The sequence below is a fragment of the Lynx rufus genome, unplaced genomic scaffold (genome assembly GCF_022079265.1).
Source record: "Lynx rufus isolate CCGP_SWC_20201006 ecotype Redwood Valley unplaced genomic scaffold, mLynRuf1.p SCAF_31, whole genome shotgun sequence".
Classification (NCBI taxonomy): domain Eukaryota; kingdom Metazoa; phylum Chordata; class Mammalia; order Carnivora; family Felidae; genus Lynx; species Lynx rufus.
Genome location: NW_025814847.1, coordinates 44,902 through 66,835, shown reverse-complemented (window position 1 = coordinate 66,835; position 21,934 = coordinate 44,902). Strand labels below are relative to the sequence as shown.

Here is a 21,934-nt window from a genome sequence, read left to right as displayed (position 1 = left end):
TTAGAAACAAAGGACTAAATGTGCATACAACCACGTGGGTAGACCCTAAAGTTACAGTGCTGAGTGTTACACACGTATCAACTGCACACTTTACAAGGATACATACAAATCCAAGATATCAAACACATTAGAGGGGGTGGGAGTAAGGAATAGGGATAAAGGAAAGAAGATTAAGACAAAAATAAAGAGTTTTGTACCCATCCATGTGGACAGAGGACAATGAATTGAGATTAACACTGTACCTGAGGTCCGCCCAAGAACTAATTAATGTTGTGAATATATATTTTTGTTTCATACAAACTTTTTTTTAAAGTTTATTTATTATTGAGAGACAGAGAGAGAGAGAGAGAGAGCGCATGAGCATTGGAGGGAAAGACAGAGGGGGAGACACAGAATCCGAAGCAGGCTCCAGGCTCCGAGCTGTCAGCACAAAGCCCGATGCGGGGCTGGAACTCAGGAACCGTGAGATCATGACCTGAGCTGAAGTTGGATGCTCAACCAACTGAGCCACCCAGGTGCCCCTTGTTTTTGTTTTGTTTATTTTAGAGAGAGAGAATGAGACCGCATGAGCAGGTGAAAGAGGCAGAGAGAGAGAGAGAGAAACGGAGAGACAGAGAGAGTATCTTAAGCAGGCTCCATACTCAGCACGGAGCTCAGGACCTGAGCCGAAATCAAGTCAGATGCTCAACCCACTGAGCCACCCAGGCACCCCAAAAGGTTTTTAATATTTAAAAAATAGTTTTTATGAAGGAAGTGGCCTACAAACGTCCAGGTGCCTATGGCCAATGAAAGTCACAATATAGATCTGCTACGGTTAAGACAATGAGCATATTCATCACCCCCTTCAAACTTCTGCGGGCCCCTTTTTATTTATCTATTTAAAGTTTATTTATTTTGGAGCTCATGGGTGGCTCAATCAGTTAAGCTTTGGACTCTTGATTTCAGCTCAGGTCATGATCTCACATCGGGCTCTGTGCTGACAGTACAGAGCCTGCTTGGGATTCTCTCTCTCCCCCTCTCTCTGCCCCTCCTCTGCTCATGTGCTCCCTCTCCCTCTCTCAAAATAAATAAATAAACCTAAAAATAAAATGGAAAGAAATACACATTAAAAAAGTAATAAAAATACACAAAATACATTTGAGAGAGAGAGAGAAGTAGGGGCAGAGAGAGGGAGGGAGAGAATTCCAAACAGTGCAGAGCCTGGTGCAGGGCTGAACCCATGAACCGCGAGATCATGACCTGAGCTGAAATCAAGAGTCCGAAACTTAATCGACTGAGCCACCTAGGCACCTCTGGGCCCCCTTTTAATCCTTATCACCTGCTATCCTCCCATTTCCCAAGCAACCTCTGATCTGCTTCTGTCATTATAGTTTTCATTTTCTAGAATTTTACACAAATGGACTCCTATAACCCTCTTTTTTGGTTGGGCTTTCACTCGGCATAATTATTTTGAGGTCCATGTTGTATCACTAGTTCATTCCTTTTTGCGGAGGGGTTGAGGAGTATTCTTTTGCGTGGGGATACCACAATTTACCTTCATCTGCTCATTGGCATTTGGGTTGTTTCCAGTTTCTGGCTATTACAGATAAAGCTGCTATGAACATTTGTAGACAAGCCTTCGTATGGGCATTTGTTTTCTTTTTGCTCGGTAAATACCGAGGATTGGAATGGCTCAGTCGTATTTTAGCAGTTTAACTTTCAAAGAAACTGCAAAGTGGACTTTTACATTCATACCAACATGTATGAGTGTATCGATTCCTCTGTATCCTGGACAGCCTGATACAGCAGGCGTTAATAACAGCGCCTAGTGAAATCCCAGCGTGTTTTTGATTTGCGTTTCTCTGGTTAACCACGTCGAACACCTTTTCGTGTGAGCATTTGCTACTCCTCTGTCTTCTCTGGTGACGTGTCTGAGGGAGGGGTTGGATTGCGAGCATAACTCTTTAATGAGAAGAAAATGTCTCGTTTTCACCTGGTTGAGAACCGAGGGCCTTAGGATCCCCGTGGGGAGGGGCAGAGAAGAGGGAGGGAGGAGATCGCTGTCGTCGACTGAGAACCGGCGGGGTGGGGGCAGCGGGCATGGGGGAGGGAGCCCAGTGAAGGCAGGTTGGGCTGGGGGCCCGGCTCCTGGATCCCGGCAACCCGAGAGCCAGACCGTCGCCAAGCACTGGCTGGGTCCCCGCACAGCTTTGGCAGATTGTCCGCAGGAGGTGCGACCGCCGCGGCCCCGGCCGGAGGGGGCGGAACCGAGCAGAGTCCGAAGCACAACCTGCTCATCGGGGGTCCGCAAAGGAACCGAGGGGCTTCGCTCACTGAGCAGCCAAGAACAATCTCCCTTTCCCGGCCGTAGAAGGACCCGGCAGCGGAGCGCGCCTAAGGGCTGCGGCGGTGCCTGCTGACCCGCGCGGGGCCGAGCCACCTGCCCACCCGCCTCCGGCTCCCGGGCGCCGGTAGTGTCCCCGCGGGATCGGCGGATTCCGCCGCAGGACTCCCGACGGGGGTGGGGGTTTGTAAAAAAAAAAAAAAAAAAGTACGGTTGTTTCCGCCCGGTTTCGAACCGGGGACCTTTCGCGTGTGAGGCGAACGTGATAACCACTACACTACGGAAACCGGCCGGCAGCGGTTGCCTGGAAATCCGCCTTGGAGCTCTGAGGCTGGGAGCCGCCGGCCGGCCGGCCGCGGTGAACCCGAGCGCGCCTCCCCGGGGAGCCCCCGGCCCAGCGGGCCCCGGCAGGTGTCGCCGGGGCGGAGAGTCGCAGTCTGCGGGCCAGGGCCCCGCAGATGCTGGCCACGCTGGCGACGTGCGGTAACTACAGGTGGAAAGGGACAGGTGACGGACTTGGCCAGGGTAAGGAAAGCCAGCTGCTATTCGAAACAATACAAATACACTTGATGTTCGCCCAGCACGCAACTTAGAAGGCACTTAGGCAGGAAAACTCCGTTTTCTCTTTCCTACGTCTTTCCTCCTGTGAGTCTCATTTCTGCTCAAACACTTCCTGTCCGCTCCCCACCTGGGTGGGAGGCCTCCCCACGCCCAGCCTGGGACAGCAGCTCAATTCTGACACGATGATCGCAGAGACAGAGTCATATCCCCCAGGTTAAGGGCTCGGTCCCACCTGACACCCCTTGCCCCCCTTCAGGTACATATCACAAGGGCACGCTGTCACCTGTGCTTCTGACCAACCAGCTATAAACCGGAGGTTCCCACCACCTCCTTCTGGGATTTGACAATGTGCTAGAATGACTCACTGAACTAAGGAAAACAGGTTACTTACCAGAGTGTCCCTTTATTATAAAAGGATGCAACTCAGGAATAGGCTGACAGAAGAGATGCATAGGGCGGGGTGCGGGAGAAGGGGCATAGATACGGGCTTTGTTGCCCTCTCCGGGCCCTCCCTGTGTTCCCCAAGCTCCCTGAACCCCCTACCTAAGGGATCTTTGGCAGACTTCATCAAGGAGGCATGACCCATTATTAACTCAGTCTCCAGCCTCTCTCCAGAGTGGTGGTGGTGGTGGTGGGGGGGGGGGTCAATGAACTGTCCAAACTTTTAATCATAATGGTTTTTCTGGTGACTGGACCCCCATCCTGAGACTATCCAGGAGCCCACCAAGAATCACCCCCTTAAAAGATGACACATGCCTCTCCAGGAAATTCCAAGGGATTTAGGAGCTCTGTGACAGGAACCAGGTCAAAGAGCAAATGTTAGAACAAAAGATGCTCCTAGCACCTTTAAAAAGAATTTTTTTTTAATGTTTGTTTATTTTTGAGAGAGAGACAGAGACAGAGAGACAGAGAGTGAACAAGCAGGGGAGGGGCAGAGAGAAAGAGGGAGACACAGAATCCGAAGCAGGTTTTTTTGTGTGTTTGTTTTCCTAGCACTTTTCTTTCTTAGGAAATTACAAGAGTTTTAGGAGCTCTGGCCCGGAGCCTGGGATGAAGACCAAAGTATACATTTCTCGTTATGTCACAGTATCACATTGCCTACGCATTTGGGCGGGGCCTCATTATTTTATAACACTGACTATTAAGTCAGACAGATGCTAGCACCTTCTCTCTCTTTCACTCGGGGCCAGGAAGGAGTTGGGGCCCTCGGCAGAGACCAAAACCAAGACTCAGAAAGTTGGAGAACGAACGAAGGCAGGTTGAAACGTAGGGGGCAGGTCAACTCAGGATGAGGTTACAGGATGCTCACCTCAGAAAAGGTTGTCCAGGGACAGGATCGCACCCGCCAACCTGAGTTCAAAGCTGAAGGTGGCCGCCAGCGGTGCCGCGTGCGGTCACGGGCAGGGCTTCCCAGGTAGGTCTTGTCTTGTTCAGGCGCTCGCCGCAGAGAGGGAAGGCTGCACTTCACGCTCGGCCCTGCTGGGCCCAGCACCGGCCCTCGCCACCGCCCGGGGCCCGGCACTGTGATCCAGAGCTTGGTAGCAGGACAGACTCGGGTGATTGCAAAAGCCAGACGCGGAAATCATCACCACCACCTTCGGGAGCCCAGCACCTCGCTTCATGTCTCCCAAAGCCCCACTCCAGCTGAAAGGCACTCTTTCTTTTACCCAGAGTCGAGACCCAGGTCGAGAATTGGGCTGGACCCTGTGCTGGCTTGAAGGGACCCTTCCCTTGGACTGAGGGACGGGGGAGCCAGGGCGGGGGAGGGAATTCCCATCCACCAGCCCTCAGCCTGATGATAACAGCTTCTCGGCAACCTCTTCTGTAAGCTAGTTTCATTACTTCTTTCTGAAATAGATCTTTTTTTTTAAATTTTTTTAATGTTTATTTATTTTTGAGACAGAGAGAGACAGAGCATGAACGGGGGAGGGTCAGAGAGAGGGAGACACAGAATCCGAAGCAGGCTCCAGGCTCTGAGCTGTCAGCACAGAGCCCGACGCGGGGCTCGAACTCACGGACCGTGAGAACATGACCTGAGCTGAAGTCGGACGCTTAACCGACTGAGCCACCCAGGTGCCCCTGAAATATATTTTAAAGGTAGGGGCGCCTGGGTGGCTCAGTTGCTTAAACGCCCAACCCTTGGTCTCAGCTCAGGTCATGATCTTGTGGTTTGTGGGTTCAAGCCCCGCATTGGGTTCCGTGCTGGCAGCACAGAGCCGGCTTGGGATTCTTTCCCTCTCCCTCTAGCTCTGTCCCACCCTTGCTTGCGCTCACACGCACGCTCTCTCAAAATAAGTAAATAAACAGTACAAAAACTTTTAGGGTCGCCCTGGGTGGCTTAGTTGGCTAAGTGTCTGACACAAGCTTGGGATTCTCTCTCTCCCCCTCTCACTCTGCCCCCCTCCTCTGCTCGATCTCTCTCTCTCTCTCTCTCAAAAAATAAAATAAAACATTAAAAAATGTTAAAGTAAAAATGCTGATCATTTACTCAAAAGTGTAAATGAAGAATGGCAGTGAGCTCCTAGTCTCCCTAACTGTAATTCTCAAAAGAAACAAAGCACAGCATCCAACATCCGGCCGCTAGGTCCATCGCCACCTGAGGGGCAGGGAGGCTGTGAAGATTGAAGATGTCCTTCAAGTAGTTCCAAAATGCGCCCCCGCCCCGTGGAGAATCACTGATTTGTGATTAAACTTTCACGCTGACACGTGCACGGTATTTCAGAATCTGCTAAATCTAGAAAGGTTATGTCAATAGACGCACAGCATTGTTAATGATAAAACCTTCTCTCACTTTGAAGTCCTAAAAATAGTTACAATTACAGTTCTAGGCAGCCCAGTAATTTTACATTTTTGGTCTTTCCACTGGTGGCCGTCGCCAGGCGCTCAGGGTGTCGTACAGGGAAGCCCAGAGTCATGTAATGCACTTCCTGGACTTGCGAAGTCAGGAAAGTCACACTTCATCCCTTTGGATTTCTTGCAAAATAGGAATGTATTTCTCTATGGTAACTCACTGCTTGATTTTACTTGTGAGCCAGGAAATGAGATGAATAAGCCAAAGTGAGGTGGTAACAGATTGGTTAAATGAACGGTGAATTAAGTCCTATTCTTCTATGACGGATGGGAATAAATCACCACTACACTAATGAGGAAGGAAATGGCACTTTTCATCAAACCGGTTCTCTATAGCTTCCTTCTGCTCTGGGCCCAACTACCTACGGGGCTTTGTTTGCTCTTGTGCCATAGCTCCCTGGTGACCACCAGCATCCAATCCCCTGCCGGCGGCCGGAGAGAGTGAGAGACCAGCATAGGAGCCACACAAGGTGGAAATGCCCGAAACACTGTGGGCTTTCCACCCTACCCCCTCCCAAGTCCATAAGGTGGCGGAAGGTGGTCATAGACGGCCTCTCTTCCCACTGGGGACGAAGAGGTGGCCTGGGGGTGTGGGGCCCACGTGTGGGAGTGGGCAGAGCAGAGCAGAGGCTTGGCCTTGCAGAAGCGGTGGGTCAGCAAAATCCAACCGCGGGCTCAGGCCAGAGGCCTGCCTGCCTGGCTCCTGCTGGCGGAGAGGGCAGTAGGCGATCGCAAGGAGCCCTCTGTTGGCGTCTATCCTACAGGGGAAGCAAAAAGAGCGATCAACCGGGTCCAGGGTCCAGCCCGACGCCTGGCTGGGAGTTGTAGCCTGGGCTTCCTGAGCTCTTAGGCCTTGTGCAGAAAGCGGCAGGAAAAGGGCTGTGAAAGGTAGTGAAATATAAAGTTTTTCCCTTTGTTCCATGGCCTCCCTCCCAACTTGTCGTGGTGTCGTTTTTACTTGCTATTTAATGTCGTTCTGTGTGAAGAAAAATTAAAATGATTCGCACAAATGTGACATGTCATCTTTGTATTGTACGAGGCCCATTTCTTCTCCTCTACTTTATCTGTTTTTTTCTTAAAATTTTTTTAACATTTATTTATTATTGAGAGACAGGGCATGAGCATGGGAGGGGCAGAGAGAGTTGGAGGAGACAGAATCCAAAGTGGGCTCCAGGCTCTGAGCTGTCAGCACAGAGCCCAACGCAGGACCCGAACTCACACACCAGGAGATCATGGCCTAAACTGAAGTTTGACACTTAACCGACTGAGCCACCCAGGCGCCCCTCTTCTGCTTTATCTTGAGCTCCTATAGTCAAGCTTCTCTCCTCCCCGTAGGTCCTTGGACTTTGATGTGTCCCCAAGATTGAGCAGGCACCCCTATGCAGAACATGTCCCATTTACTAGCTGATCCTGACAATCGGGTGACCAAAGGGAAACACATTTCCTGGGAAACTGTAGCATCATCATGTTCTGTTCACTCTCCCTTGCTGCCTCAACTTCCCCTTAAAAGTTTCTGCTAAGCTCTGCTTACCTCACCCTATGACAGAAACGCCCTTTGCTGTTTGATTTTGAGATATTTGCAGATTTCTGAGATTGGAGCATTCTCTCTATCGTGGTAGTCTTTTTTGAGAAGTCTCTCCTTAACTAAGTCTGGATTTGGTTTTAGTTGGCAGTGCAAATACCAAAGCATTTAACTCATAGGCAGAATCACCAGAATCATGCACATGAATTAAAAAAAAAAATATTTCAATTCTAGTTAGTTAATATATGGTGCAATATTGGTTTCAGAAGTAGAATTTAGTGATGCATCACTTACGTACAATACGCAGTGCTCATCACAAGGCCCTCCTTAGTACCCATCACCCAATTAGCTCCTCCCCCCCCCACCTTCCCTTCAGCAACCCTCAGTTTGTCCTCCGTATTTAAGAGTCTCTTATGGTTTGCCTTCCTCTCTTTTTTTCCCCTCTCGTCCCTTATGTTCATCCGTTTTGTTTCTTAAATTCCACATATGAGTGAAAACCTACGGTATTTGTCTTTCTCTAACTTATTTCACTTAGCATAATACATTCTAGCTCCATCCACATCCTTGCAAATGGCAAGATTTCATTTTTTTGATGACTAATAATCCATTGTTTATACACACACACACACATCTATATCTATATCTATATCTATATCTATATCTATATCTATCTCACATCTTTTTTATCCATTCATCTGTCGATGGACATTTGGGCTTTTTCCATAATTTGGAAATTTCCATAATTTCCACAGTTGTTGATAGTGCTATTAACATGGGGGTGCATGTGCCCATTCAAATCTGTAGTTTTGTATCCCTTGGGTAAATACCTAGTAGTGCAATGGCTGGGTCGTAGGGTAGTTCTATTTTTAACTTTTTGAGGAACCTCCATACTGTTTCCCAGAGTGGCTGCCCCAGGTGGCATTCCCACCAGCAGTATAAGAGGGGTCCCCTCTCCCCGCATTCCCAGAACATGTTGCACAGACTTAACTCAACTGTTTTTATTTTACTCCTGAATATGCCCATCCTACCGCCATTTTCTGCCTTCAGCTTGCTGATAAGGAAGGAAGGACTGGGAGGAAAAGGAACTCTGGCTTGTGCTGTCTTCACCTTTCCTTCTGTGTCATCCTTTCCCCCCTAAGCAGTTGGCTAATACAGGAAGTAAGGGAAGAAAGGATATGGTAGGATTATTTGGTCTTTGGTCTTTTTGCTTAGAACGCCATCACCTTCTTTTTGGATTTGAAGCAAATTCTGCTTGGAATGGAAAGCGTGGCCTCGGGGCTGGCAGGTCAGTTTATTCTGTCACCACGACAACGTGCTTACTGTGCACTCGCCTTAAGTCTCTGAACTCCCATTGCGGCAGTGGGTCCATCCCGAATTCTGTGTTCACCAAAGGTAGCAAATGCTAGGTACGAATGCGCCACGAGGAAGGTGGACACGAATGTTGCCGGTGTCTTCTCTGCTCATACGCAGGCGCCCTAGATCCAACGGACTCTGTTACGAAACCCACATTTAAAGGTTGTTTAAAATTTCAAGGACATTCCCCGGACATCCCCCCCAAATTCCAAGAGACGGAACGAGTCCTAAGCTCCTTTTCCAGGAGGCGCTACTTACGTTTGCTGAGCACCGCTCCCTGGTGGTCTAGTGGCTAGGATTCGGCGCTTTCACCGCCGCGGCCCGGGTTCGATTCCCGGTCAGGGAAGCCTGTTTTCTTTCCGCTCACCACCGACATTCTGCTGTTGCGGCCAACAACTCGGTTTTGACCAAGGCTCACGTGCGCGCACCTCACATGCCATCCTGTCCCGAGGTGTGTCAATATCACGGGAATGGGGTACACGGGGTGTATGTGAAGAATGAAAAATTTCTCTAAGCCTGGCCAAACTCGCCTCTGCCTCAGTCTGTTGGGAATTATGGATTTGTTTTTTCCATCTAAGAAAATTTCTACATGAAACGAGTTATATCAAATAGACTCACATCTCTTACGGTTTGATTGGTATAGGTACGGTTTTAGTAATGGATGTAATTTTTTCCCTGTTCGTTGAAATCCTAAGGTACATGCGAGAGGTGTAGACAGCTCAGGTGATTTAACCAGATCTGGGGCCGTTTGGTCTTTTGTAAGCGCAAGAATACATTTCTATATGTTGATTAGTTCATTTTACCTGTAAGACAGGAACTATAATACAAAGATGGAGAGCAACTCATATGACACCAGTCTTTGGCTCCCTGGTGACTTTGTCCTGCGGTTCTCAGCACTGATTTCAGGATCACCTGGGAAAAGCTTGAGAGGCAGGCAGATTTTGCGAGGCATCGTCTTAATCCGGGGATCCCTGAGCTTGGCCTTGGCGGGCAGGAGTGGGGAGCCACGGGAGCACTGGCTGGCCTGCAAGGCTGCGTGCAACCGGCCTTGGGGGTAACCAGGCTCAGGAGCTGTAACAGTAGCAAAATGTCAGCGGTGGACAGAAAGGAAAAAAAAAAAGAAAAAAGGGTAAGGAAGGCCAGACCAGCTTCCCTGACCGGGAATCGAACCCGGGCCGCGGCGGTGAAAGCGCCGAATCCTAGCCACTAGACCACCAGGGAGAGGTGTTTGAAGCACCTGAGCAGCAACTCCTAGAATAAGATCTTAAGAATGATGCGGCCACCTGTTAGGGGCTTTTAGAAACGTCTGGAGAATGTTCTGTAGGGGGGTGTGTGGTGCTGGATGCAGAGACTGCCACGTGGGTCAGAGGGTGGCAGGAAACTTTAGTGGCAGAAAAGTTGCAAAAAAGGCTGTCACAAGTCAAGCCAGGGAAGAGGACACTTTTTCCTACATTTTTGTCACCGACTCCCTCTGACCACAGGGCTCGCTCGTGTTTTTCTTTTTTCCCCCTCTTCATTCCTAAAATGTTTGTGCCTCTCTCGCTTCTAGATTCCCCGTGGTTGATTGAGGAAACCCATGTCTCTCTTTTGCTCCCTCACCCCCCAAAAAGGATCCTGTTCCTGATCTTCTCCGATTATGGCCCTCCCCTGTGCAGAGGGAGGAACATTCAGGGCCAAAGGGACATGCCCACCGGAAGCCGCACCTCTCTCCCCGGCCTAGCTCTGTTATTTGGGACCTAGAATGACCTGCACAAACGGCTGACGTTTGGTTAGGGCGCCTCTCTCCCCCACCCGCGTGGTGGAAGTGGATTAGCCTCCGGTGCGTGCAAGTAAGGCTCGACAGGTGGCCAAAGGAAGGCTGTTTGCAGGGGTTTGAACAGATCCTGGTGCCCACACACCTGCACAGGACCCCTCTCAGTGCAGGAAGGAGCTAGAATTGAGAGGAGAGGGTCTTTCCTGGGCCACGGTGGTCAGGCAGAACTATGAGGAGTCTCACAATTCTAAATGCAAATCTGGACCCACAGGTCCTTACGAAAATATTTTTGTCAATGTAGATGGAAAGCTCTTATTGCATGCTACTGCTTATGAGCCTAATTGATCAATTTAAAACATCTAGACATATGGTATGTGGCCCTCCATTTGTACTGTTCCCCGCAATCACAAATATGAGGCACTAATGGAGGGTCTTTTGGGCTATTCCCTTTTGTATTCCGTTTGCAGTACTTCTCGGACCTTCCAGGCCCACCCCCAACAGAGCTCTCAGCTCCTTACCCCACCACTGGGAGGATCTAAGTCATGCTCCCCCAAACTAAGTCATCTTCCTCCATTCCCCCAACCAGGAACCTTTCCCACGGCCCCACCCCGCAGCACCCTTGGAAATAAGCCCAGAACCTTTTCCACCCACCATATCCGTTGAACGCACGGTCCTTTCTGTTTTAACCTCTGTGGCTCTCCCTCTGGTGAGGACACTGCCAAGTTCTTTGGGGGGTATTTTCACCTCAGCAGCTCAAGCAGCCCGCGTGTGGTTTAAGGTAGTGGGCTAGCAGGTAACAGGTATGCAGTTTCTCCTTAAAATTGTATTCAGTAGCATGTTTCCAATTAAAAAAAAAAAGAAAGTGTAAAGTTGTTTCTGTTTCCTGTAATTTGAGGAACCCTCAGATCTTCTGCTAGGAGTTAATGAGAGGAGGGAGAAGAAGGCACCTGCTTGCGTGGTGTAGCAGAGTTCTTCAGAGACACAGAACCAATAGGAGATCGACATCCACACGTATATTTGTATCTATGTCTGTGTGTATATCTATATCTATACCTGTACCCACATGTATATCTGTATCTTTATCTATATCTATATATGTTTCTGTATCTGAAGATCACATGATCATGGAGTGTCGAGGTCTGCAAAGTGAGCTGGCAAGCTGGAGGCCCAGGAGAGTTGGTGGGTCCAGTTGGAGTCTGAAGGCCTGAGGACCAGGGAAGCTGCTGGTGTAGTTCAAGTCCAAAGACCAAGGCCAGTACGCTCGAGACCCAGGAAGAGCTGGTGTTCCAGCCCAAGTCCAAAAGCAGGAAAAACTCAATATCCTAGTTCAAAGGCAGTCTGGCAGGAGGAGTTCTCTCATCTGATTGGATGAGGCCCACCCACATTAGCCAGGGCAATGAGCTTTACTCAGTCTACTGACTTAAATGTTAATTCCATCCAAAAACATCCGCACAGAAACACTCCAGGGGCACCTGGGTGGCTCAGTGGGTTAGGCCTCTGACTTCGGCTCAGGTCATGATCTCACGTTCGTGACTTCGAGCCCCGGGTTGGGCTCTGTGCTGACCACCTGGAGCCTGCTTCCGATTCTGTGTCCCTCTGTCTGTGTCCCTCCCCATCTCTCTCTCTCTCAAAAATAAATTTAAAAAAAAATTAAAAAAAAAAGAAAGAAACACTCCAAATAATGTTTGACCAAATATCTAGACACATATAATTAAACATCCTAGAAGGTGATGCCTTATACTAAACACACAGAAGAGAGAACTGCCTTGGTTAGGCTTCAGTGTAGGACAGTTGCTTCTTCAGAGCACTTTTGCCTCTGCTCTCTCTGGATATAGTGCAAAGTTGCTTTCATCCGGTCACATAAGAGGGATGAATTAAAAAGAAAAAGTCCGTTCTGACAGAGCAACAGCAGGGCTGGAGAATAGCAGGTTACCAACACACCTCCCCCAGGGGACTCGAACCACCAATATATTGATTTATGGTCAAACCAGCTGACCATTGGACTTCAGGGACTCTGCGGCTGAGTTTTTTTTTTTTTTTTAAGTGGAATGCATATAAGTTTAACTATTTTAGAGTGGAACTATTCAGTTACTGAGTACTACTCAGTTACTTAGTACATTAACAATGTACTAAGTAACTTTGTGTAACTACCTTAACTATCTAGTTCTAAAACATATTCATCATCCCAAAATAAAGCCCCACATCCATGAAGCAATTACTCCTCGATACACGCTCCTCCTGGAAGCCATCATCTTGCTTTCTGTTCCTATGGACTTATCTATTCGGGATATTTCATTTACACGAAATCATACAACAGGTAACATTCTGTCTGTGGCTTCTTTTACTTAGCTTGCGGTTGGAGTTCCTTCAAGCTGCGACATGTATCATTTAAATGTTAATTCCATTCCTTTTTTCAACGTTTTTTATTTATTTTTGGGACAGAGAGAGACAGAGCATGAACGGGGGAGGGGCAGAGAGAGAGGGAGACACAGAATCGGAAACAGGCTCCAGGCTCTGAGCCATCAGCCCAGAGCCCGACGCGGGGCTCGAACTCACGGACCGCGAGATCGTGACCTGGCTGAAGTCGGATGCTTAACCGACTGCGCCACCCAGGCGCCCCTCCATTCCTTTTTATGGCTGATTAACATTTCATTGTGTGTATATGCGACATGTTTATACATTCACCCACTGATGGAACTTTTGGTTGTTTCTCCCTCTTGGCCGCTGTGAGTAGTGGCGCTGTGAACATTCACATGCAAGGACTAGTTTGAGTATCTAGGTTTTTTTTTTTTTTTTTTTTAATGTGTATTTATTTTTGGAGAGACAGAGACAGAGCAGGGGGAAAGAACGGAGGAGGGATAGAGAGAGAGGGAGACACAGCATCTGAAGCAGGCTCCAGGCTCTGAGCTGTCAGCACAGAGCCTGACACGGGGCTCAAACCACCTGAGACACCCAGGCGCCCCTCGGTGCCCCTGGTTTTAATTACTCTGGGTATATACCTAGTAAGTAAAATCGTGGGGTCATTGACATTGTCACCAGCAATGTTTGGTGGTCCTCATTTCTCCTTCCTGCCAACACTTTCTATTTTCTATTGTTGTTGTTGTATTTAAAGTGACAGCAATCTTAGTGGGTATGGAGTTAACACCACATGTGTTCTAGAATGACTAAAATTAACAAGATTCATGATACCAAAGGAAAAAGAGGACCTTCGGTATGACTCCATTTATGTAAAATCTAGAAAATGCCAACTAATCTACAGTGGCAATAAGCAGATCTGTAATCGCTCGAGATGCGCAGGTCAGTGGGGACGTGACTTAGCAAAGGGCAGAAGGGGGAATTATCAAGGGCTATAAGGACACTTCTGGGGATGATGGGTACGTTCATTATCTTGATTGTAATCATGGCTTCAGTAGTACGTACATATGTCAAAACTGTATATTTTATTTATTTATTTATTTATTTTTATTTATTCAATGTTTATTTATTTTTGAGAGAGACAGAGAACAAGCAGGGAAGAAGCAGAGAGAGAGGGAACACAGAATCGGAAGCAGGCTCCAGGCTCTGAGCTGTCAGCACAGAGCCCAATGTGGCTCAAACCCAAGAACCATGAGATCATGACCTGAGCCGAAGTTGGACACTCAACCAACTGAGCCACCCAGGTGCTCCTTTATTATATATTTTAAATATGGGCAGTTGGTTGTATGTTAAATACTAAAGTGTTAAAAAAAAAAAAAAGAAACAAGGTGAGGGGTGCCTGGGTGGCTCAGTCAGTTAAGCATCTGACTCTTGATTTAGGCTCAGGTCATGATCTCACGGGTTCCTGAGATGGAACCCCACGTGAGGCTTTTCACCGACAGCGCGGAGCCTGCTTGGGACTCTTTCTCTCCCCTCTCTGCCCCTCTCCCACTTGTGTGGGCTCTCTCTTTCTCTCTCTCAAGAAGAAAAAAAAAAACACCAAAAAAAGGATACAAAGCCAAACAGTTTTACATATACCTTTTGGAGGTCACTAAAGTCTCTTCATTTTAAACGGTGCCATGAATTGAAAATGTAGGGGACTGATTACACCATTCTCTCTTTTTAAGACTGTTTTAAAAGGAGACTTTCTGAGCCTTTAAATTTCTCACACCTGTGACAAAGTCCTAAGTCATTAGCAATGCAGGTTCCCAGATGGCAACAGATGACCCTTCACTGCTACACAGCAGTTCTCCGGTTGTTAGACTCCCTTTCCAGAGTATTCAAAATATCTTGCCTGCTTTCCAGCCAACAAAGCCCTTTCACCTATTTCAGATACCCATATTTTTCTGTTACTGATGTCTAAATATTAGTGGTCTTGGATAGAAAATGCGTAAATAAACTTTAGCAAATGAAGCAGAAAAGGAATTAATTGAGAGATCACTGGGTGGTCATAGATTTATGAGAATTAACAACCAGACTCAGATAAAGGGAATAACCAAAGGGGAGCTAGGAGGCCAGAAATATAGCCAAACTCATGCCAAAGAAAGAGTCTGGGAAGGAAACTACAGAATTTGTCAAAACTACATGCTAGCTTTGACTTCCTGGATAAAGGAATTCTAAACTGTTTATGAGTCTACACATCATTGGATCAGAATCTGGGGAAGTACCTTATAGCTAAAAGAACCAAGAAGAATTTTTCCTCCTCTACACTGCCTATAATGAAACACTAGAAAGGAGACATGAAGTAAGGACTGAGTATTCAGTTTTCAGCTGGAATTTGGACAAAATGCAAGGCTTGGGACAGTATCCATCCAGCAAATGCTTCAGGAAGAAAGGGGGAGCCAAGGAGATCAAACCCAGGTGCTGTCAGGAAACATGGTCCAGGGGAAAGAGGAACCTAAATCTGTATCTACAGAAGTCTTTATTTACACCTCAAGAAGATTGAAGGAGTGCCTCCTAGACTTTTTCAGAAAGAAAGAAGGCCTTTTATGAAGCTTAAGGGCTTGCCTCAGAGACCCTTCCTGTTAAGAAGGCTTTTTTTTAAGGATCTTAAGGACATTGACCCACAGCAACCTTACTAGGGGCCCAATGTAGAAAAGGGCTGATCTCAAAGAGATTTGTGAGTGTGGCTTTTGCCTAATAAGTGAAGTATATATTGATATATTTGTAAGAAACTCTTCGAGCTTTTAAAGGAAGTATATCAGCTTGGACCGAAAGGGACAGAGGCAGTACAAAATTAAAAGAAGCCTTTGGACCTGCAAACTCCTATGAGCAGGAAGCAGGCTGAGCAAATGGTCAGCTGTGAACACCGACTATTCCTCTGGAAAAGTAAGCAGAATTCAGGAAGCAGAAGTGAGGAATTCCCAGGGAGTAGTAATGGGGCTTAATCAAGGAACTGGCCACATGAATCTGACTGGATGTCAGAGTTGATGTGGACCAGTGGTCTTCAATTTCTCTCTTTCGCATGGGAGTGTCAACAGAGGTTGACCCCTGCCTGTCCCAACACTGTATGTTGGAGATGTGGGGGCCGGATAGCTTATTCTTTCACTCAAAAGTCTTTTGACCAAGAAGAAACTACTCACGGGGCCTCAGGTATAGCAGGAACAACTCAGAAATGAGATAAGGAGCTTATGAAGAGAGGGGGAACATGGAGTTCTGCAGGCAAAGGAAGCACGTTTGTGGCTCAAAGGACAGCAGTCTCTGGGTGGACTGTGGACCACCAAGCTTTAACCTAACAGCAGAAAGTCTAACTCATTACAAAGATCAGGCGGTGTCCATGGGTTGGCATTTCCTATTGAATAACTTGTGGCCGAACACCAGACTGTACTCCTGGGTTAACTGCCAGCTCCTGGGTGCAGCACTTTGGGGAGCTCAACTCTAGGCAGCCAGAGACCCTGCCCTGCTCTCCTGAGTCCGAAAACCTGGCAGTACGACGGATTTGGATGATTCCAGAAGCCAAGTTCTTTCGGCCAATACGGGGCGAGTGCATAGAATAGCCTTGGGGCCTCCATAGCTTTGTAAATGGCAGGAGAAAGATTTAGGGACCATGGTGCCCCATTTGTTCTGGAAATTCCCCCAGGGGGCACAGCTGAATCACACTGATCTTGGTAGGAATTTCAGAAAGTAGGTTATGAACTGAAAAAGTATGGTAACTGTATCTGTTTTCTCACTCATCATTTTATTTACAGCTCTTTACAGAGTGCCTGGCATATAAGAGTTGTCAATATATGTTTGTTGAGTGAATGTATGTGTGCATGAGTAAATAGATGAATAACAGGTACATATTTAGAGACTAGGGACAAGCCAGGATTTTGTGTTTTTCGAAAAGCCTTCAGGGAGAAAGTTTGATTTAGCCAACAGTTTCATTTCTGTGGTCTTCCTGTCCCGACTTCTGAGCTAAGAAGGGCATCTGAGAGATGAAAAGTCAGCTTTGGCTGAGGGGAAGGTCCAGCTCACAGGAATTCCTGGCATGAGAACACTCACAGACAGGAGTCCTGGCAACACATTCCTTGCACTGTAACAGGACTTCTCAAGGTGACCCGGGTCCAGTCCCCGAGGGAACCTGGCAGTGGGCTAACAGGAATGGAAGGCAGAGAAGTTAAATTGGAAGAACTCGACGACGGATGGATTTGCTGGGTGAGGGGAAAAAGACTTGAAGGAAGTCCCCTTCCCATCTGGCTTGTTTCCCTAAAGGTGGTGGTAATGCCATTCACTAAGAGAGGAAACACTGGAAAAGACTCTCATGCCTCGGGGATGAGGAGAAGGTGAACTCAGCTTGGGAGAGGAGAACCCTGAGGGCAACGGGTCGTGTGAAGCAGGCAGGTGGAGGCGTGGGTAGGTTTAGAACTCAGAGAGGTTCTGGAGACACAAATTTGAAAGTCAACAAGATCACCAAAAGAGAGCACAATATGAAACGAGAAGCGTTGGAGCCCCAGTCAGAGCCTTGAAGGTTTATTTCTGGGACCTTCACTGCAGCCTTATATCTAAGAGCAGTGTCAGTTCTAAGTAAGTAGCAGGATAAACGTGAGAGCACATTAATGCAGGAAATGAAACTTTAATTCCTTTTAAACGCGGCCAGAGATCATTGGGTTTCTCCAGGTGCTTGCCATCTGCTACAAGAATTAACTGAACTCAAAAGAGCCTTAACTGTTTTCTGTACTAGCAGTGCTCATTTGCAAAGGCCCACTTGCTGTGGAATTCTGCAAAAAAAGCAGCACGAAAAAGGTTTTGATTTTAGAGGAAAGGGAAGTACAGGTACCTCTAGTTTCTCCATAGAAAGCTCCTGATCCTAAGATGTGGCACTCGGAGAATTTCTCTTAGTAGACAAGTAATTCGCGGAATTTTGGATTGGAAATGGAACTCTGATTTTTAAAATGAAGGAAAAAAAAAAAAGTGAGGCTATCACTTCAGGCGTCCCTGGGTGGGATCGAACCACCAACCTTTCGGTTAACAGCCGAACGCGCTAACCGATTGCGCCACAGAGACTACCCACAATCCCTAGCAAAATTTCGCACATCCTATGTATGTGTAGACCATTAACCAAACACTAGCGTTCCGCCATCTGGGTTCGTTTCTTCATCTTGAGATTGCAAGTAGGTTCCAAGTTATGTGATTCTAAAAGCCAGAACATTAAACCATCCCTGTCATACAACAGTAGAATCCTTGCTTCCTTTCTTCCCAATCTCTTAGCACCAGCGGGAAGCGACGTCCTCTTTCTCCCCAAGTGGAGATCTGGACACGAGTTAAGACCAGATTCACCACCGGAGGAAATGGAGAATGGCGGGATGGAGTGGAGGACTAAGCAGGGATTAATGAGTGTTGGGGAAACAGCTTGCTGCTGATTTGAACTGACATCCCTGCTTGGGACATCAGCCTGATGTTCTTACTTCGCTAAACTTCTATGAAACCCACTTACATTACCTCTCTGTGAATTATAAAACCCAGATGCCGAGCGTTTATTTAAAAACGTAACTTCAAAAGGGCAGTGATCTTCAAAGCTCTTCCTGAATGTGATTCTCAAGTAATAGTGAATATTCCAAGGGGGAGGGAAGACAACCTCTGGAGACCGGACATACAGACTAGCTTGAACACTTCCCCCAGTACTCCTCCCTCCACTCACAATTGTGGTTCAAAAATATCGCCATTGGGCCCTGGCTCTCGGTAGAGAATTTAGTAATTTACAATAAGTAAAACTAAATTTTTTCTTAAACATTTTTAAATTTAATAAATTTTTTAATTAATTAATTTTTAAATTTTACATCCAAATTAGTTAGCATATAGTGCCACAATGATTTCAAAAGTAGATTCCTTAATGCCCCTTACCCATTTAGCTCACCCCCCCCATAGTCCCTCCAGCAACCCTGTTTGTTTTCTATATTTAAGAGTCTCTTATGATTTGTCCCCCTCCCTGTTTTGGTATTATTTTTACTTTCCTTCCCTTATGCTCATCTGTTTTGTCTCTTAAAGTCCTCATATGAGTGAAGTCATATGATTTTTGTCTTCCTCTGACTGACTAATTTCGCTTAGCATAATACCCTCCAGTTCCATCCATGTAGTTAGTTGTAAATGGCAAGATTTCATTCTTTCTGATTGACGAGTAATACTCCATTGTATAGATATACCACATCTTCTTTATCCATTCATCCATCGATGGACATTTGGGCTCTTTCCATACTTTGACTATTGTCGATAGCGCTGCTATAAACATTGGGGTGCATGTACCCCTTTGAAACAGCACACCTGTATCCCGTGGATAAATGCCTAGTAGTGCAATGGCTGGGTCGTAGGGTAGTTCTATTTTTAATTTTTTGAGGAACCTCCGTACTGTTTTCCAGAGTGGCTGCACCAGTTTGCATTCCCACCAGCCGTGCAAAAGAGATCCTCTTTCTCTGCGTCCTTGGCAACGTTTTGTTGTTGCCTGAGTTTTTAATGTGAGCCATTCTGACAGGTGTGAGGTGGTATCTCATTACGGTTTTGATACAACGAAAATGTTTTACATCGTAACCAATCTGCAAGTTACTTTCAGTCAAGAAAATAAGTTTTAGTAATGAACGTAATTTGGTTGGATGAAATTCTAAGAACAGGTAAATTTTCAGAATTTTGTAGAGCCTGTGGGCATTTGGCGAAACCCTCTGGCATTTCCAGGGGTAGATACCGTGACTCAGAAATTCCTGGCTAGAGAAACACAGGTCGTTCATTGCACAGACTCAGGCTCAGAAAAACACGAGTACAGGTACACCTCATATAGTTAGTCTTCTAGATGTAAATAGGGGGAAGCTTCAGCTGCTTGCAAAACCAGATCAAAGTCATCTTCACGAAGTAGAAAATATTAGCATGCCATTTCTCTGCTAGACAACAAAGCAGACGTGACTGAAACACACTGGTTCCTCAGGGATACATCTTCAGTTGACTCAAAGGATTTTATAAAAATTCACAGGCCAAGTTACCTAGAGGTACAGGGGTCATGGCAGATGGCTGAGTCAACAGACCCCAAGGGCTTTTTCCCACCCATATATTTTCTTACCAGGCTCTGAGTATCCACGTCCTGTACTAAGGAAGAAAGCCCAGTAGCTTCAGAGAATACATGGGTACTGAAATGAAAGCCAGCTTTCCCATATGACCAGAAGCTAAAAGCCTAGGAAGAAAATACAGAAAAGACAGAGCACAGAACGGATTTCCCAGGATCAGAAACAATATGAGGCACTATTTGCAATATAGGCAGGATGCCGGGGGAAAAAAAAATCAAGTGGTGTGAAAAAGATTGGCAAAAGGGAGGAGTTCTGAAAAAGGGGAAAAAAATCAAAATAAAAGGTCTTCAGAGAAAGGAAAAACTAAAGAAGTCAAGACAAGCTAGGATAAGGAGGATATATTAAATAGTTTTAATGTAATGCATGTCGCACTGGGATACAAGTTGCACACAACGCAAGAGTGTGCGATTCACCTTGGAGAGCACCCATAGAAGCAGGGTACGGAGCTGATGAGAAGGAACGGGAAGATCCTGGCTAGGTGTATGGTAAGGCAGGAATGGGAAACTAGTAAACATGAAATCTTGGTGGCGGGCAAGTAATGAGGGACGGAGGTGGGGAGAGGAGGGGGAGGACGGAACTTCTGGGTCACACGCTGGCCGCTGGGCCATAGGACGGAGGGTATCAGTCACGCAACTGGAAAAACACGCACACGAGAAGTCCACTCTGTCCTCCCGTGTAATGCACAGGCTCCCACCTGCTTGAGGTTGGATCTTCCTCACCGTCTCCACCTGTACCTGCGTGCTCTCTCACCTTCATTGCCTGATGGTCCCAATGAAGGGACTTGGCGAGAATTTGCTTTTCACATCCAGGTTCGGATTCCAAGGTCGGTCTCAGTTCTCCCATTCCCCCAACCCACCACTCCCGTGGGACACAGTAATCGCAGCAGGGAGGACTCCACCTTGCCACGGCTGCTTCCGTCGCCCCGGAACGAACACCACTGCCAACCTTCATCCACACACCGAGTCCTCCTTTCTGGCGCGATACCCGCTTTGCCGCAAAGAGGCAGCGTGCTGAAAGTACCCAGCGCCAAACCGGTCCGTGAGTGCATCTGGGTCCACTACGTATCGAAGCCAGGAATGCCGTGCGGAGGAGGGGACCGAAGCGGGGTGTGTGGAGTCGGGAAGAGGGTGGCCCGTGTCGGGCGCCCGTGCAGGACAGGGCGTCGAGGGCAGGCAGGGGCAGGCGTGGGGAGGCAGCCGGAGAGGGGTCGGGCGCCCGGGTGGCCGGCCGCCGCCGTCCTCGTTAGTATAGTGGTGAGTATCCCCGCCTGTCACGCGGGAGACCGGGGTTCGATTCCCCGACGGGGAGGCAAGACGCCCTTTTTGGTGGCCTGCGCAGCTCTGGGTGCCACCTCTTGCTCCCGAGGGGCAGGGGCGCTTCTTCTCGGCCGTCCGGCGGCGCGTGCCCGGCCTGCCCACCGTCCACCGGCCCCAGCCCTTTGCGTGGCTCGAGGCCGGACGCTGGGTCGCCACCGCGCAGCCGGGGCCTCGTGTGGTCCCCGCGGCAGCCACGGCGAGCTCCTCGGCGACGTGCCGCCCAGCCGCCCAGCCGCGCAGCCGCCGTGGGTGTCGCTCGGGTGGGAGGCAGATGGGTCCGGTCCCGTCTGGATGCGGGAGGTGGTGTGGCCTGGCGCCCGCCCCCTCTGCTCCTTCCCGCGCGGGGCCGGGCCGGGCCGGGCCGCTAGCTGCGGGCCGCGGAGGACGCGGAAGACGCCGGGCCGGGGACGTGGCGGGGCTCCCCAGCCGGCCTCCGAGGGCCCGAGAGCGGCCAGGCGGCCAGAGCGCCCTCCAGAGGCGGGCGGCGGTGGGCGCCGGGCGCCGGGCGCGGGGCGCGGGGCGCGGGGCGCGGGGCGCGGGGCGGGCAGGTGGGCGGGCGGGCGGGCGTGCCCGGCGACCGGCCGGCGCAGCTGAGTCGGAGGGGCGAGGCTGGGGCGCCGGGCGGCCGCAGCCCGTGGTGGCCGCAGCCCGTGGTGGCCGGGCAGAGCTGCGGCCGGGCGGGACGTCGGGGCAGGGCTGCGCCGGGCGGCGGAGGCGCGGCGGCGGCGGCGGCGGCGGCGGCGAGAGAGCGCCAAGGCGAGAAGGCGCGGAGCG

The 21,934-nt window shown here is 48.7% G+C and overlaps 5 non-coding genes across 5 annotated transcripts; 2 read left to right on the top strand and 3 right to left on the bottom strand.

The window, feature by feature from the left end:
- Window positions 1–2,537: 2,537 nt before the first annotated feature.
- Window positions 2,538–2,610, bottom strand: TRNAV-CAC (transfer RNA valine (anticodon CAC)). Its single transcript has one exon. It is a non-coding gene; the product is annotated as a tRNA-Val (tRNA).
- A 6,273-nt stretch (window positions 2,611–8,883) lies between these two features.
- Window positions 8,884–8,955, top strand: TRNAE-UUC (transfer RNA glutamic acid (anticodon UUC)). Its single transcript has one exon. It is a non-coding gene; the product is annotated as a tRNA-Glu (tRNA).
- Window positions 8,956–9,758: 803 nt separating this feature from the next.
- On the bottom strand, window positions 9,759–9,830 carry TRNAE-UUC (transfer RNA glutamic acid (anticodon UUC)). Its single transcript has one exon. It is a non-coding gene; the product is annotated as a tRNA-Glu (tRNA).
- Window positions 9,831–17,728: 7,898 nt separating this feature from the next.
- TRNAN-GUU (transfer RNA asparagine (anticodon GUU)) lies at window positions 17,729–17,802 on the bottom strand. The gene has a single exon. It is a non-coding gene; the product is annotated as a tRNA-Asn (tRNA).
- A 3,278-nt stretch (window positions 17,803–21,080) lies between these two features.
- TRNAD-GUC (transfer RNA aspartic acid (anticodon GUC)) lies at window positions 21,081–21,152 on the top strand. Its single transcript has one exon. It is a non-coding gene; the product is annotated as a tRNA-Asp (tRNA).
- The last annotated feature ends 782 nt before the right edge of the window (window positions 21,153–21,934 follow it).